The following is a 19,136-nucleotide window of genomic DNA, read 5'->3' as shown; positions in this document are numbered from 1 at the left end:
TCATCATGATTTTAGTACTTAGCAATGTTAAAGAAATAATGGTGTTATTTTTTTTCTTCAAATGTGATGAGTATGTTTATACATGTACTATGTATATGGTGATGAAAAAGGTTTGTATTACCATTAGAAAGGCAAACACAAGGAGCTTGTTTACCATTTCACAGGTTCTCCTTAGCTTGCCTCATCATTTGTCCTGTATAGCTTTTTACCAAGCCATTGTCATTTTTGTGACTTTTCATCAGTTCAGAGGGCAAAAGTCAAAAGTACTCTTCGATAATGTATTCTAAGCACCCCCACGTTTGTCTCCACATTTGTGGAATACCAATCCAGCAGCAAGTATGGTGGTACGCATCAGGTAAGAACTTTACTGTTCTAAACTGCACGCAGGTAAGTATGCCAGTCTGTTGTTGGGATTTTAAATAAAATGCAGGACAAACATACTGTAGTATATCATATTAAAATCTTTGATTCAGTCAATTTTTGTGAACACGTACAAACGAGTTATTGTTTTTAATCTTAGTGTTTGCCATCTTTGAATAGGAGATCTTTAAACAAGGGAAAAACAACACAGTTGGTGGTTATTTTTGAAGTGTAAAGTCGTATGTAGCCCCCCAAATTGTGATGAGGAAAAGTTGCAGCCCCCTACATCATTTAAGTTGCCCATCTCTACTATACATTTTCAGATGAGATTAAAGACCATCCAACCAAACCAGAAGATTGAGCGTCACCGTCTGCAGAGCTTAATGAGTAAGTGGATTTTTTTCCCTCAGCTGTAATTTCACATTGAGGAAGCAACTGGCATTTTTTGGGTTTGTATAGTCTTGAATCCAATGTCCAATAAGGCTGACAAATGGGAACTGAGTAATACACAAAGCAAGTGTGTGACACTGAAGCTCACCATTTACTTATGTGCCAGCTACACATCAACTAAGCCATTTCTGTGCACTGTGATCTTGTACAGCTTGGTCAAAAAAGGTAAACACGTGACCTGTGGGTCCAGAGGGCAGACATAGAATAAGACACTTACAACCTGGCCCACGAATTATACACCTTGATGTGCAAACGTTGACCACACAACATGCATACAAAATAACTTGCATTAATTTCATGCTGGCTGAGTGTGTATTTGATGAATAATTTGCAATCAATTTGTTATATGATTGAATACTCCAAACTGTCTCTATATATCAGATCATTAATTCAGTTTCCTTTCATACTTCACGGAACAGTTTTGTTGCCAGATGAAGTTTACACATAAGTAAAACAAAAATCCAAGCCTTGTTTACTGATATCTTCTCGTGGCTGGGTGGTTATTTTTTTTAAACTTGAGTCAGAATCTGGAAGTAGGTTGTATAAAGTGGGGCTGTAATCTTGGAAAATCTGAAATGTTATAATCAACAGCAATGGCTTCATCAGCAGGCAGACACTGTGTGCTGCCTATTGGGTCATTTGGTCATGAAAACTTGGTGGCGTGTAATGCAAGTGGAGCCAATCACAGAGAAGTAGGCAAGGCAAACAAATATTTTACATTTATCTCTAGTACTGCAGATCAACATCTATAAAGTTATTCAGTTAATGGGGGGGAAATATATATTGTTCTCTTTTATTTCCAGTTTAAAATATAGCCTGAAATTTGAATACATCAAAAATTAAGCACTCTGAATTGTCTTTAGGTATGATTGTGAGTCTGGATGCTTGTTTTTCTATTTATACAACCAGTTCAGGATGTATCCTGCCGATTGCCCAAAGTCAGCTGGGATAGGCTCCAGAAAGCACGTGTAAGGATGAGCAGTTCAGATAATGAATGGATAAAAAATGATTATACTGTATATTTGTATACAAATAAGATAATTCATTTTTCTTCCAGATTTATGCTTTAGGATGTTGAAATAATTGAATAATTGAGCTAATGTGTTTTTTTTTTTTTAGTAATTTAACTGAATGCCACAAGGCTCTCTGCCCGTGCAGTCGGAAGAAACCACACTCTCGGCTCATAGGCCTGTCACCGTTTAGCATGTTTGTGCTGGTATTGTAGCGTCTTTATTGGAACCTGAACATTCCATCCCAGTGGAGCATGTGCTCAGGTTGGTGACCAGAATTTAAAGGAGGTCCCAAGCTAATACTTTTATTTAACCTGTAGGGCAGCTTAGTCTTGAAGTATTTACAATGGAAGTATGAAGCTGCTGGATTTGAATGCCTTATACTGCCAAACAGTCTTGTTATGCAACAGGAGATTGGGACCTCCACATATTTGCAGTTGGGCATTCACAAATTAACCTATTCATACTTTTTGATGGGATTAGATCCTCCGTTATTTGCAGAAAACCCAATTATTTGTTGTGGGTCGCTGCAAACACACATGGCCTCTGAGTGTTCAGTCTTGTTTTGATCATTGGGGTCATGCAATACAGCTAGTCCTGTAGTCTTGGTGGACACAGTGGGATGCAATCAGCCAGCATGAGGTTGTTGGAGATTTTTATTTTGAGGGACACAGTGCTGAAAAATAGCAAATTTAATGTGATTCCCCATTCTGAGTGGTTGTGAGATTTTGGCCAGAGGTTAGCATGTTTTTTTAAATAAGCATAGAGGATAATAACTGATGGAATAGGTAGAAGAGAAATGCAATAACATGGATGCAGATGAGAAGCAGAGAACACATTTTATAAAAATGTAAATGCTTTATTCTCCGTGTGTCGATATATCTGGTTTGCCATGGATTTTCTTGGCCAGGAGACTTATGAGACAATGTGCTGGCATCGAGACAGGAAATTATTCACAACGTGACACTACAGTAAAAACAGGGAGATGGAAAAAATGACACCTGAAACATATTCAAATTCCATCCAAATATATTTTATGAGCTTTTCTTATCTGAGCTGATATGGATCCCCACTGATATTCTAGTTAGATCACATTGTCATATGCATGAGTGCAGAAAGGGCTCCCACTGCAAATAGATGCACTGGTTGTGTCAAATAAAGGTTATTTATAGAGTTCAGTTCACAATAATTAAGGACAGTCCCTGGTCTAGACACCCCGACTGGACAAGAGAAAATACTGAGAAAACCATATGTGGGAAGAGAAGAAACAGGATACTAAGGTTTAAAATTTTCTCCAAACCAGTATACACCATTTCGGTTATGTCATACAGGCGACAGAGCAGCTCAGTGGACATTTATGGTATGTGGCTTCTTTTTTAACTAAAGACTTGGGGATTGTTTAATTGTTTCCACTTTTATTGATTATATTGTTCACCACTTGGAGTAGGGCAATAAAGGGCAAGAATGTTTTGTTTTTGTACGGACTCCCTGAACACACATTGTACTTAAAAACAAATCAGTTTTGCCTCGTAAATGTTTTATATTTGTTGTAAACTAATATTCCTGAAAGTGTTCTTTTTAAGCAAAAATTAAATGCAGAAATGTTCAATGAATAACCAGTTGATTTAAGGCATATAGTATTTTACTTGGTTGTGAACAAGTCTATTTATCGGCTTTCATGTCACAATTTTTGAGCACACTTCCTAATAGCATCCATATGTTAAAAATTATTAACGTGGACTATTAATAGAAATGGATGATACCAGCATGCATACCATAGTAATTGTATTAATTAATGACTACAATAACAATATTAATAATTAATTGCAGTACAAATGTACGTCTAGTCATTAATAATGAACAAAACATTTTTTTGCATTCATTCATTTGCATTCATGAGTGATACTATGAGTGAGTTGATAATCTTTACATGTAATGATTCAAATTTCAATACCTCATCAAGCACCCATGCACTTAAAACAAACTGTCAGTCGCTTTTCTAAATGAGTCGTTCGCTCTCAATTATATAATTGTAGTGACGTTACTCTTTGACAGCTCTTGACCATTTGACGTAATATTGTTGGTGAGACTCAAATCAAACCCTTACTAATATCAGCCACGTTTCTGTGAAATCTTGAGTAAAAACCTTGCTTTCTTTGTTGTTAAATGTTCATTTGTTTGCAGGCTATGGTCGGGGGTAAGGTGCTCCACATCGGCGACTTTGCGTAGCTTCTTCTAATGAAACATGAAATGCAATGTAGACTGTCAGATTCCATCGCTTCCGCTGTTTGCAGCAGGTGTGATCATGCAGCACAGACTTCATTTTGTAAGATGGCAATTGGAAGTTCCCATCAATATGAATGCAGACGTGTAGCTGATTAAAAAGAGACTAATTATGGGACTACTCTGGGGCAAGCAGTAGATACCACCAACATTGGTTCTGCATGCAAAGCAAGCAGCCCTTATTACTATCCTGCATAGGATTGTACTATGCATTATTTTGACAGGAGTCTGGTGTAGTCATTCAGAACAACTATATGTTTCCTTTTCTAATGTTTGCCTGAAGGCTGAGACCTTATGAACGTCACACCACTTTTTCAAATTATATTTAATATCATTAGCATTTTCTTGTTTTAAATTTTATTCTACCCAAGTGGTTCAGACACTGGATGGATGGATATTTACTTTAACTATTTGTTTTGATAACTATCGATAACCATTGCCTCTGGCTGATGACAGTTCAAAGTAACGATGTTCTAATGTGCCGGCTCGATAAAATAGCCGACCTAAACTAAGGAAGTAAATACAACATTGCACCAAATGCCACATTACATTTTAACCACAAACTGAACGTATAATTCTGTCAACTGAACCACATTTTATATAAAAATATATTATAACTGAATGTTAATGGGTGCATTTTAAACCATAGATAGTTTAAACAAGGTCTATCTTGCATGAGCCACGCGACTAATGGTTCAATATGGGTGTTAAAGAGCTATTTATAGACATTTGAATTTTCATTTCACTCTGTCTTTTCCTGTTCCGCTCTCATATATCTAAAGTCTCGTAATTTCATTTCACAGTATGTGTTTTTGCAAGCTCAATAAATCATTTATATACTGAAGTACAAGGTCTTGTACCATAATGGTTGGAAATTAGATGTAGGCCCTTTATAATTAATGCAGTAAATGCATTTTCCGAGCTGTATGACTGCATTCAGCAAGATTTTTTTTCAGCTCATAACAGTTTTTTTTCAGTGGTGATTTATTTAATAAACTCTGAAGTCATTTGTAAAATCATGAATCATGCTTTATAATTTATAGTTAAAGTGTAGATAAGAAATGATGAATTAAGACAATAGGGTTAGTATTCTGAACAGTTGTAGGCTGCTTGAGTAAATCACAGTTGAGTAAGGACCCCTCTCGTGTGACATAGTAGATGACATAATGTTGGTCCTCCACTCTGACTTTTTGCACGTCTTGAAAATATTAATATACGTATATAAAATATAGATATGCAAATTAATTGTTTTCCTGGATGTGGGATTTCAAAATGTACGAAATTTCTTATTTTGATTGATTTGACATAGGTGGGTAATTTAAATATTCCAAGTAACGCTCATTTGAGAATCAAAATGCTTATGTGCACACCTGAATAATACTGTTATTTAGTATTACTTGTTGTATTCAGTGACTTTGTGAATTGATTTTATATATCAGCTGCATCCTCAAGAAATGTAATGTGGCATTTCCCACTTTTGAAAATGGCCGCAAATCCTTTGCACGGGCCGGCTGTTCATTGTTGTTGGCAAGTCAGGATTTAAACACCTAACATGATTCCTTAAGTTGCTGGTGTCTTAGTACATATTTAATTTTGTGTGACTGGCTTTGTACCGCAAATTTGTGCTTCCCTGCCTGTTTGTTAAATGCAAAATGTATCCAGATGGTTCTCAAAACATATATTGGTGAATGACCTTTGGAGTCAAATTGTCAGAGGGATCTCCCACCTCTATCATTTTGGAGACCTTTTGTGTGAAGGCAGTTCTTCTCTCATTACCAAAGGCCTGGGTTCGTAAGCTCTATTTGAGATTCAATTAGCTTAGATGCACTGCAAAATATCGAGGGGTGTTTTGCTCGGGCAAAGCCTCGAGCAAACTACAAAAGGTCATTCTGCTCACTTCCTCACTGAGAGGTACAGGGAGGTAAATGGGAGAAGAAATGTCACGTTCAATCGGCCAAAATGGCATTTCATTGCTTGCACTACATCACACTGACCAGACCTATTTTCCCCTTTCTGAAAATATGTTGCCTGGAGCAGTCAGCTCTTTGAATTTAACACTTAAATGTGTAATTTCATGAAGTGTGTTACTATTATTGTATCAGTATAGCATTTCTCTAGGATATAATCTGTATTACTGATAAGAAAGTTTGTTTTACCAAACACACACACACAAAAAACACCTGGCATAGTACAGGACTGCAAGGAACATAGTCAGTTGTACCCAAAAAAAGTAAAACCATTCCTTTGCCTGACAAATCTCTACCCTTTAGACAAGGTATTTAGCATATAAATATTGCATTATGCATGCAAATGGGGTAGCCCTCAAGTTCCCTGGGTAGGACTTTATTGACAATGACCTTGGTGGACGACAGGTGTTGGAGGGGGAATAATAGGTCTCTTGTCACCCACAGGTGACATAAAATTCCAAATTAAACATTAGGATGCCCGGATTCATGCGAACTAAACAAAACGTGAATTACATCGGCAATAAGGTTGACTTTAATTATTAATGTGAATCAAGAGAATGTCATGAAATTTACTATCATAGTAAAAAAACAACCTGGGTTGAATGCAGGATTAAGGGACATATAGAGGACAGTATGGTGATCACTCTTCTAAACACAGTGATACATTTCAGAGTCTTAATTTGTGTTGGAGAAAAGTGGTGTTTGGATTGACTCAGCCTAGATTTGTTCTACAAGGTCCCAGTTTTTCAAAAGGGTTCCACTGTTGTGGGTTGGTCTGTGATACGTAATCCCAGACCATACCCCAATGCGCTAAACAGGAAGTGCGCACTACAAAGTGTATATAGTTTAAAACCGTAAGTCGTGATTTTCAATGCAAATTTCGAAATAAAATACAATTACTTTTGCCGTGAAGGATGAAATAGGATTATAGTTATTTACAGGGGGGAAATGAGTTTTCCTTCTCTGCTTTCTTTCTGAAGTGTCACATAATGAATTTGCTTATCATGGTTCCCTTTTATGTAATGTAGGATTTTACTAGAAATTTAACTGAGTAGCATCAATTATTCTCTCGATTCGCCCAAGTAACTTTTCTCCACCAACCTTCTCAGTGATGAAAATGTGCAAGTAAGTTAACTACCCATAAACTTTGGATTACCCCGTTCTGAACGAAACGGATTTGATAAGGATCCCCTCATGGGCCTCTCTTGCCTGATGCACTGAATACCAAAGATAAATTAAATGTATTTTTTCACTGTGAACTGGGTCTTCATACCAGTCTAATCAATTTATCTGGAATGCTCATTATATTTTCAATTTTGCACATCAATTATTCTATCCTCCCAGTGGCTTCTTATCGCCATTTGATTATTAAGACGAGTCATCAAAATCAAATAATCAGAAAAGGGTATTTTTAAGGGTCACAACGAGTTTTCACTGAACTACTCTGTGATCTTAAATGTAGCTGAACTAATTAAATTGTGTTCAGATGCAGAAGTGCTTGTTGAAGTACAAGGTAGGGACTAGAAGACGCTCCCGATTATTAATTGCAATATGAACTAATGAACTGGTTTATTTTCATACATGAATTGCACCGGATAATCAAGCACATTAAGCAAATCAAAACAGTCAAATAAGTCAAATTTGTATTCAACTAATCCACAATAACCCTCAACATTGTTCAGTTATAAGACTCAAAATACAAAACAATACACTCACTTTTTTTAGTTTGTCTTCCACAAATCCATCGAATACTTCGTCCTCAGTGTCTGAGTTTCACAGTTGGGCGATTTTGACATCGATCGCGCCCGGATCCCTCTTGTCATTATTTGAGTTGTTCTCGTTGCTGATACTTACTGTAGCTGTTCGGTGATAATTTGAGACTGATACCTTACCCCAGACAGCCACAATCTTTTGGCAGATAGTGCTGTGACTCGCCTGTATGTCTCTCATCCAATGCTCACACGCAGCTCACAGTTTAACTTTGAACGACCTGTTGACACCAATAACAAGCTGTTGGAGTTCCTTGGCTAATCCACCCAGAATGATGGCAAGCTTGGAAGTAGTTCACTTCGGATGACAGTTTCAGTGAGATGGGTGCTCACTGAGTCGCAGAGATTAGTAGGAAAAGCCATCAGATCACTTGACGTATACTTCTCTCAGCCAGTCACTCATGTTCTCCTTCTTAATATTATGTTGAAGTATTATTCCGCAAGGCTCCTGACTACTGTATCCATAATGATCTGACAATCCATCAACCAGAGCAGCTTCATAGCTTACCAAGGTTATACCATGATCTAACTTTTTCTAATTGTGTGAATATAGCACTATTAAAATAGTATTTCTGCTTTGCACAGAAAAACCTTTGGTATAAAAAGCATACAGATTCACCATGCTACAGGAAAGAACATATGTTACTGCAGCCCACTGCTGAAGAACATGCTGTTGATGACGTATTTAGAACGCATCTGAGTGAGTCACTCATGTGACCACCAGGGCGGCCTTTGTTGGGGTTGCTCGGATACAATGAGACATGTGTAATGTTCGTGTCAGTTATTTGTCAGCATAATGAATTTGATATCATGGATGGACTAGTTTCATTTTTAGCCACCTAAACTTGAAAACAGCTCGATTTTGACCCGAACACAATATTAGGGTTAAATACGTTTCAGAAACAGACTCTGACAATGGCATGATATCCCAAAGAGTAGGACCTGTGCTCACAAGCCAGCACTCTGCCACCCTACATTCAGTACCTTACCCCTTGTAAGTCCCCGTGGTGAAAAACAAGCTGTACCCTAATTGCTTCATTGTCTTTTCCCCCTAATGAAAATGAAGATTTCAGACAATGGGAGGAAATTACATTTGCGTAATGGATGGCAGACTTTTTGCCCGGCCCCTCCCCCCTGACCCCCCCACTACGGCTTACCCTAAGAAAAAAAAAACCTTTCTGCTGAAACGTCTGTAATGATGGATTTAGCTTCAGTGATAATTTTCTTAATTAAACAACACACTATTTAATTAAAAGCCAGTATGGTTTAATTATAAAGATTTTTCTGCCTTGTTTCTTTCCGTTAGCACGCCCCTCCTTCTTCCTCGCTCTCCCTCGCTGCTGATAAGGAATCCAGCCTGCGGTGTTAGAGCCTGGAAAGACAAATCAGTTGAAACATCTTTGTAATTAATAATGACCTAATGTCTTCACAGCCCAGGCCCATCTTCCTTCATTTGATTTCTCACTTAAGGGGAATAAAATAGTTGTTTTCCTCGTTTGCTTTTTCTTCTCTCTGATTTGTGTTGACATTGCTCTGCTATTGTGACACGATTCATCTGAAGCAAAATGGTTTATGGGCTGATCTAGATAGAGGATTAGATTATTGGGTATCTTCTTAACTCTGACGTTTCCTGTAAAATATTGAAGTTTTGATCAAATCACTTAAAAGATGAAGAATATGTGACACAGGGGTGATTATTCCGTATTCTAGTCATGTTTTACTGTGTCTTAATGTGACTCGGGCGTTTTTATCATTGCGATTGTTTTTTTATGAGAACGGTATACTTCATCTACCCAACCGGAATTTTTTAGGTCTGATAAAATTGCAGTTAGGGGCGTATAACATTGCAGAAATTAATATTATTGTACAGTTTAACTTCTTCAGGTAAACAATTCACTGGCTCAGTGTGAACATGAACAGTAACTGGAATATTCCACCACAATGATGATACAAGTTTATTCTGTGTTTTTTTTCAAAATGCTATTTATCTTGGTCAGGTAGATTTCCTGTAAAAGCATATTTAAATTCAGGAAAGCATGTGATCAGACACAAGCGTTGTAAATCTCCTCTACTTTTGCATGTGCACTTTTGATGATACATTCACTTCATTAATCTCAAATCAAATGTGCCAACATGCTCAGATGACCTTTGAATGTCAGTCTCTGATATTTACAGGTCAAACAGCCAGACAGGTCTGTCAGACGCTGCACAATTTATATCACCCTTTATTAATTGTCTGACAGCAGCATAAAATAAAAAATATTTTCCAAAAAGGCCTGTAATCTGGTATATTGACTCTTTAATCATTTTTGTCTTTCATTCGAAAACAATTGTGTTTTAAATAAATTAATTTGTAAATGTAATCTATTAGTTAAATTGTTTTCACTGAGGATATAGTGGTACACCTGATTTGTTTGCCGGCAGTGTGGGTTCAGTTCCTCCTTAGCCATGATGAGGCTGAGTGTGAATGGTTATTTGTCTCTGTATGTGCCTTGTACTGGTGGCGAGTTCAGCATGTTGTTCGTTTTTTGCCCTAAGTCAGCTGGGATACACGACCGTGAACAGAATAAGTTGTGATATGTCACACAGTCAGACGATGAAGGTTGCATAGGTTTATTACGGACAGTCCAGCTCCCTCCCACATCCGTAAAACATGTTTCTGAGGTTAACTGAAGGCTCTAAATCTGTGTTTGGATTTGTTAATGCTAACAAGGACTTTGCCACAAAACTAGAAACTGTTTTTTTTGTAATGTGCTTGGGGGTAGTAGCAGTACTTCAGAGAGGACCCAGGAACATTTCAATTACAATTAGCAAAATACAGCTACTGCAATTTTAGAAGAATTGTCAGAGGTAGACTGCAGATGGACTCGGTAAATACCATATATAACTTCAGCCAAAATGTTGAGTAGCTGCATTTGAGTTGTTGTTGATGTTGAGTAGCTGCATTTGCCTCATCCTCCTATGTGTGTGTCTTTTGTATCTATCTTGTGCAATTCTTTTGTCCCCCCCCTCTCCAAATCTTTCTAGTCTTTCTGATCTAATTTTGTTGGTATATTCATATGTTGGCGTCTGGTGGCTCGTGTCTTTTTTTTAAGATTTAGTGGACATACGCTTCTGCCAGTCTCATTTCGGTGGTATGACTCTTGTTAGTATTCATTCATTTGTAACAAGTCATAGAGGCACCTGAAGGACAACTGTGGCTGTGTTGTGTTTATTTTGTAGAGGCTAAATGATTGAATCTCTTGGGCAGAGATGAAAGGGACAACACTGGAGTATAAATTTTGTGACCGCCCCCAACACACACACACGCACACACACACACACACACACACACACACACACACACACACACACACACACACACACACACACACTCTCTCTTATGTAGATGGCTACTCTCCTCGGAATATTGTTAACACCACATAGTGGTACCCTTCCAACCTGGCAACATTGTGAGACAAAGACTGGTCCATTCAAAACACCAGACAGCTCATACCCAGAAAACTCTTGTTCTAATGCTCAATTGAGTTGTTTTTGAGGTCCAATATTCAACGTGTAAGGTGCTCTTAGCAAAATATGTCTTTTGTCTATTCCTGTATTCTGCTGAGGCTTAAGTTTAATTACATTACTCCTTTAATTATAATCACCACAGATTCTATAAATAAAATGATGACTTGATAATTTGAAATAATGCATTAGAAGAATAAGTGTAATTTAAAAAGAATAATGGGACTACATACATAGAGTTAGGTGATGTGTTGTTTTTCCTTTTTGCTTCATAAAACACAGTCCCGCAAATTAGAATGTTTTATTCATGCCTGAGGAAAATTGGTGCAATTAATTGTAAATTGTAACTTATTATCTATCCTTGTGGCTTTGATGACATCATTGGTTTTGGAAAGGTTTGATGGGTTTTTTCCAACCTACATTGTAGTGTAGTGCAATTACTTCTTCTCTGTCATCATCTTGATTTACATAAATGCTTCAGGCATATCAGCCTCATGTGAATGCAAATCAGCAATGGGCCAAAGGAAGTCTTTGTCCCTCCAACTAAATATTCCTGGTAATTTTGGTGTGGACGAGTCCAGAGACTACATTCTATTAGGCACATGCGCCTGTGCAGTCTTTGATAAACTCGCTTGAAGTGCGATAGTCTTGCCTCCAACAAAAACAGTCTAGCTCCGCCACTGGACACGACTTAACATGTCATTGGCATGGCATTGTGGTTTTACCAGTATTGTTAATTCTTTATGAGAAAGCTCTCTGTTAACTTCTACTGCAAGCAGCTGACAGGCGACTTTATCAATGAAACTGAATGAAAGTAGTCAGCAATCCAAACTCAAAGCGTGTCTCAAAGACATTAAGAACTCGATGACTGGTAATTTCTTATCAATGAACTCAGATAAAACTGAAATGATAGTCCTTGGCTCCCAGCACTTCAGAGGCAAGGTCTCAAATGATATACAGTAACTGCTCGAAACGACTTTGCAATAACCTCCAGCAGCACCGTGAGGAATCCTGTCGTTATATTGGATCAAGAGCTACCTTTTAATTCCAAAATACAAGTGCCAAGAAGAGCTTTTTTTTCCACTGACGAAATAATATAAAAATCAATAATTTCCTACCGCTTGCAGCCTAAAAAAATATTCATGGTTTTGGGAACTCTATTTGCAAATAGGTTGCCCAGTTGAGTCAGTAAATACCCTCCAGTGGGTCCAGAAGCTTCCACAAAAGTTCTAACCAGAGCCAGGAAAATTAGATCTTATTTTTCCCTTACTAACTTTATTTCTCAGGCTTCCCAGGAAATTTAAAATGAGCACTTTGCACATAATCTTCCACGCTGACAATAAGCGGTTCAGTTTTCGTTCATTAAATAAGCTCACAGTGATGTAGCGGGTAGGTTTTACCCCATCTTGCCTTAAATATCATCAGCGAATATTTGTAATCTAAATACAGACTTAATTTTCAGTCCTGAGATGTGTTTCTTTAACAAGCCTATTGCTCTTTTTAAGGGAATGTATCATCCACTGCTGTGTCCAGGGAACCAAGTTCCGTCACAGAGCACATGTAATCACAAACATTGCGGTAAAGTCCGTGGCTGCTTAGAATATTGTTAAAATGTGCAAATTGGACCATTTCAATGTTCGTAAAATTCTTTGTGTTGTTTTTTGCAATTAAATAATTAAATCTTTTAAAAAGCTCATATTTCAGTCTTTGTAAACGCCTCTGGACGTTCCCCATATCTGAAACTGATAAGGTGCAAAATCCCCAGCGGAAACGACGTCGTTTAGTTCAAAATTCCCATTTGAAATCCTCATTGCTGCATACAAGGCACTACATCCAAGCACCATCGAAGATCTTGTATATACAGCACTTGTGGGTTACAAGAGCCTTTAGCTATCAAGTTTCTCTCCTGAGGAACTCGCTCTTTATTCAAGTGTAAACAGAAAACTATGCTTTAAGATAAATCTTGCAGTCACAGGGGGAAGTATTGGTCATTACTTAAGTAAAATTCGTAACCAAATCCACATCGTGATGAGCAAATAAATGATTGTTTTATTTCACTGAAAAAGACAGAAACATTTTCTAACCATTAAATAAGAAAACATGACATTACATAAATCAGACATAAAATGACTACTGAGTTTGATTCCAGAGTCATACTAGTTGTTTTTAAAAATGGCTATAAAGGAACAACTTAAAAGAATTCAAGTGCAAGTCTTCATGATGTTTGCATTTCTTCAGCTTCGTATGTCAACCTCCAATGGCAGGAACTTGACCTATTTCTGTAAACCCAAGCTTCTAGTCTGCAGAGGGGATAAACAGAGCCAGAGAGGTTAATAATGTGTTTGAGTCCAACTAGGCCAGTTTGAAGAGGGCAAGGAAGTTGAAGGAAACAATGTTGCATATTAAGTGAATCATCTCAAGTTGATCCTCAGTCCTTCATTTTCAACCACTAACATTTTGATGTTAAACTCCAACTACTGCCTTTCTGACACAGAAAGAGAATGAAGACATTTCTGGAGCTAATGTATTGCTGTTCCAAGGCAAATCACAGCGTGACAGTATGTCAGAGAATGTTCAGTAGGCTTAATACATGGGGCTTTAATGAGCGGACTGTTTTCTCCGTGTTGGGGGTTCAACCCTTATCGTGGCTCACACAAATGAAATGATATACAAAATGGGTACTCTCTGTGCCTCGGGCACTAAGGCGAGAAGTGTGGTCAGACGAGAGAGAATTTAACATAATCTAATGCGACTTGGACCCATGCCTTGCACCACTGTGTCATGCTTGTGTCTCAGTTGAAGCATTTGTCTTTCTTTCTTTGTGTCTTTCTTCCTTTGTTGCTTTCATTCTTTTTCTATTTTTTCCCTTTTTTATTTCTGTCTTTCTTTCTGATCCTCATATGCCATTGAAACAGATGTAATGTACAGTATTGCTGTTGAGGCTTTTCTATGAGGATGATGCGACATCAGGTTATACAGTAATAACGCGACATCAGGTTTTACAGTAATAATGCTTATATAGACAATTGACAACATAACCACCTGCGGATTTTAAATAGCTGATTGAACAATGTGCCACTGTGGAGAAACTGCTTAGTTGGGTATGGAAAGTCCCTTATCACAAGTGTTGTGATGAATTGCTCCTATACTATCTACTACTATCTTCTGTGTGCTTAAATTAGAAAAGGCACACAGTTGGCAGCTTGGAGCTTGTCTAAAAGTAACTATTCATCTATGACACTCGTGAAATGCATAGAGGTGACGTGCCTGCTTGTGCGGGGGAGACACACGTTGCTTGCCAATGCTGAAAAAACGGCCGGCTCACTTGCTTTTCTACTAATGCAAACATGCATTCGGTCATGAGCACAGCCCTCTGATTAAATTGCTTTCGTCGTACTTATTAAATACAGAATACAAATGGTCTTCAAAGTAGCTTGTTATATGGCAGGGGTGTGGGATACTGATTATTACGCCATTGATCCGATACAGTGTAAATACGTATAGGACCAGTATTGCCAATATCGATACCCTACAATAATTAAGTTAGATGCATCAATTTGCCAATAACTGTTTTTGTGACGTTTGCCTTTTTATTATCAAACTTTTAAAAGCTAGAATACATCATGCAAAACAATTTTCTAAGTCAGTGATTCGGCCTCTAGTAGAAATTCATTGGCCTCACTGTTGAATATTTTTGGGAGTGGGTGTATACTGACTATAAAATTTAAATTACATACTTTGTACAGAAATAGTATAATTAGTGCATATTGTTAGATCAGGCTGTTAGGATCCTGAACTCTCTCCCCCCTTCTGCGTAGCGTCCTGTACTTTTGCGCTATGTTCTGACTGTCTGCTGTATGCACACTTGCTCCATTTTTGCTCCTCTTATTTATGATGTTATTTGTTTATTTATTATTTATTCATCACTCTTATATTTTCATTGTTTGTGCCTTCTTGTTTTTATTTTTTTTGTGTTGTTTACTTGTATGTATATTGTGTACTATGTCTTGTCACCGTGGGATAGTGGGAACGTAATTTCGATTTCTTTGTGTGTCTTGGCATGTGAAGAAATTGACAATAAAGCAGACTTTGACTTTTGACTTTGACTTATCTGGCTACTTTTTCTTTCTCACAAAAAACACACTGCAGACGATGATTCAAAATACTCCATCTGGCATAGTCTTGCTTGACTTCACTTTCTGCTGCTTCATGTGAGACAACACAGCTGTCCCATGACCTAAGCGAAATAACTGACAGAGGTGTGAACATACCTTGCAATAGTGATGGGTGATACCAGATGATTGGAAAATGGATGGATGGACAGTACCAATGCCTTTTGGAGCTCAATTGTGTGACTTTAGTTGTAGTAGATGCCGAGTTAACGCACAGATCAGAGATCTGCCCATTTTCTGCTCTGGGTAATTCCTCCATCACTAAAACCATTTCTTTCAGCACACTGGCACCCCTGGTTTCTAATGCATTTTTAGTCGTGACCCCAACATTCTCCGCCTTTTTTCTTCGCCAATGCTCATTGTTATTCTACCAACTGAAGCTCACTTATTCACAGGGTAACTCAGAAGCAGCATTTATCATTTGCTTCCCGATAAGGCTGATGCTTGGGCCATGGCGTTGAGTAATCATTGTTTATCTGTGTATTCATCACCCCCTACCGTTCTCTCTGAAATGAGGAGGGTCCTTGATCATCCACTCAAGGGCAAGGAAAGGGTTGGCTAAATGTTGGATTTTTAACAAATAAATGATTAGTTGTTGAGCTGGTGTGACCACTGGCAGGAGACTTCACAGAATAAGCAGAGAAATGAAGGGCAAAGCATTAGATACAGTTAGCATTTGCTTTTTCACATAACCAAACTGAGAAAACTGGTGAGCCTTGATGGTCTCAATGCAAGTACCAAGGAGACTTTGACATCAATTTTAGTTGAGCGCAAGGGGTCGCTGCTCGGTAAAACGTTAGCCCCCTGAGTTGAATGAAAACTGCTGGAATACAAGGCTTATTTTTTTTCCACTAACGCATCATTAGTCAGAATACTGTTTAGGGCTAGGGGAGGCAGACAGAACATATCGTAAATATTTTTGGGGTACTTCATGATGGATTGATAGATAGATGGATAGATAGCTAGACAGACAAATACTTTATTAATCCTGTTGATGAACATACACAAATACATAAACAACAATATATAATGCAAGCAGGAAGCCACAAATCCATCACAGAATTCAAATGTTAGAAGTAAATCAATGAACTCCAATAATCCGTCACTGACCCGCAGCACCCAGTCTGTATCAAGATGAGCTGCCACTGCTGTTTGGGTACACTAAAGTGGGATGAAGAGGTGATCCGCTACTCCACTAGAGTCTCAAGGCTCTTCCCCAGCCTTCTTAACCAGCATGTCTAGCCTCCTGGTGTCCATCTCTATGATGTTAATCACAATCACATGGTATAAAGCAACACAATGTGAAATGAAGCACTTTCCCTCCAGTGGGTTGTGTTGAGATTTATTGTTTTAAGCTGTTGTTTGTGTTCATTCAATTGGGCAGTGGAATCTGGCCTAAATCAACTTCACAAAATAAAAAAACGGTCAAGACTTGTTTCTCGACACGTTTCATTTTCTATACTCACCTGAGGCACTGGAACTCCTCAATTGAAACCTCAACAGACGGTCAAAAAAGTGTTTAATCAATAATGATAAATCAATAAAGTAACAAAGGGCTAGAAGCCTGCACTACAAAAAAATGAATTTTCCAGCAGATTGACTTTTGTTCTGCTTGAAAAAGATGTCACAATACTCTCTCTCCATTATCCTAGCGTTGCTCCCCAAAATGTCATTGTGATGATGAAAAAAACAATATGTTCCAAATTACTTATTATATCTGAACAATACACTTGGTTGTTGAATGGAAGCACAATTGAATTTACAAACATAACCTCGGGGAAACGTCTGGACAGATAGGACCCAAGTTATTGTATATGGGCAGTGTAATTGTAGTACATGCAAAAAGGAGCTGCTGTGTAATTTTAGGTGTTAATGGACTGAGGGTGCAGTCAGATAATTCTGTATTGACCTTAGAAAACACATGCCCTCAAATACAGTCAGTCTATCACTTCATGTAAACATTTTTATTTTTCTAATATTCTCACGTCTTCATGGTTGGGCTGGTGACTAATGGCTGTTCTCCACAATCATCAAGCTTTGTAAATTGTGTATTGATCAGCCAAATAATTCATAGGATATCAATGTGGCAGAAAATGTAGCAGAACCAAATGCAAGTTCAATATGCAAACTCATGCACCTTTAAAGGTCTGCTTTGATTTTATTAGCACAAAAGTCATTAGAGAGGCACTATGTGCAAACATAAAAGTGAGACACTTGATAACTACAGAGAGAGAGAGAGTGAGAGAGAGTGAGAGTGAGAGGAGGCCAAGGATATTGTAATCGCTGCATCTGTTGTTGCTCACTGAGCATGTTTTACAACCACTGCTTTAATTATATTTTATTGGACCTTCTATAGTACATGCAATATAGCCTCTTTACCACTACGACACACCTGCACTGTTTGCCACAGTTACTGTCAACCCTACCCGTTTCAGTTTGGGATCATTGAGTTGCCACTACAAAAGTAGTCTTGTTTTAGACTTTGCAGGAAAATGATCTGATTTCACCACTATGACTATGCATTAAATGTACCAGTCGGATAGATTGATGATTGTGTGATGCGTTGCTGAAAAGCAATATGATCTCGAATAAAATGTGGAATAGTTTGCAAGTTGAATATGAAATACCTATTAATAGCTAATATTTCCTACAGCATCTAATTATCCCCAGCCCATTTAATGAGAACCTTAGCACAACACCCTGAATGATTGCAGTGGAGTAACACTAACCAACTACAGGAAGGAGTCCCGACTGTGTATCTCCCTCTGGGGGAGGAGTCTGAAGAAATCCTTGCCCCCGGTGGCAGTATTGACTCTGATGCACTGAACTGCTACATCACCACAGACCCCCAAATTTATTGTTTCCGTCTGACTGCAAATGGGGCCTAAGGTCCATAATAGTGAATAGAGCCATTAAATGAGCTGTCACATCTGGAGCTATAAAGCAGTGGCCTCGGATATTTCTGGGAGAAATATACATTTTATCATCAAGACGGCACACAAGGATGTGCATGTGTGTATATGTGTAGGAGCAGTGCTAGTTTGAATGGCGGACTGTTTGATAGGCATGGATTCAAGGATTTTTTGGGGTCATACCATCACAGTTTACTCATGATTGTATCTGGTATTTTATTGTATCATAATTGGAAAAGATGAATTATATTCCTGGACAAGTGGAAGACGGAAGTGATTGACTTCTTTCATGATGATTTTGTGTATAAATTATAACTATAGCTAGCTAGTATTGGAAACTATTACTTTATAACAATATGCTGTTTATATTGAATTGATGTGGTTTGTGAGTGTCACGTCAGCTGAGTCTGTCTCAGTTACACAGCCGGGAACAGCTGCGTCTCGGTTACATACCCTATATTTCCGTATGAAAGCTCATTTGCATTTTTGATTACCCGTTGAAGCTCGGTGGGATATATTACACAGGAAAAGGAAACTTGTACCACTGGAGGTGAAGTGACAGGCATGGGACAATTTTTAATGGCTACATTTTGCTACTCTCTTGCTTTTTTTGCGTTACTTGTTTGGCCAGTTCTGCTACTTTTCATCAGACCTTTTGCTTGTACGTACTATTGTGATTTTCTATTTCTCGTTCTCCTTCTTTTAT

Source organism: Syngnathus acus, chromosome 16, assembly GCF_901709675.1.
Source record: "Syngnathus acus chromosome 16, fSynAcu1.2, whole genome shotgun sequence".
Taxonomy (NCBI): domain Eukaryota; kingdom Metazoa; phylum Chordata; class Actinopteri; order Syngnathiformes; family Syngnathidae; genus Syngnathus; species Syngnathus acus.
Note: the sequence above shows the minus strand (reverse complement) of the source record.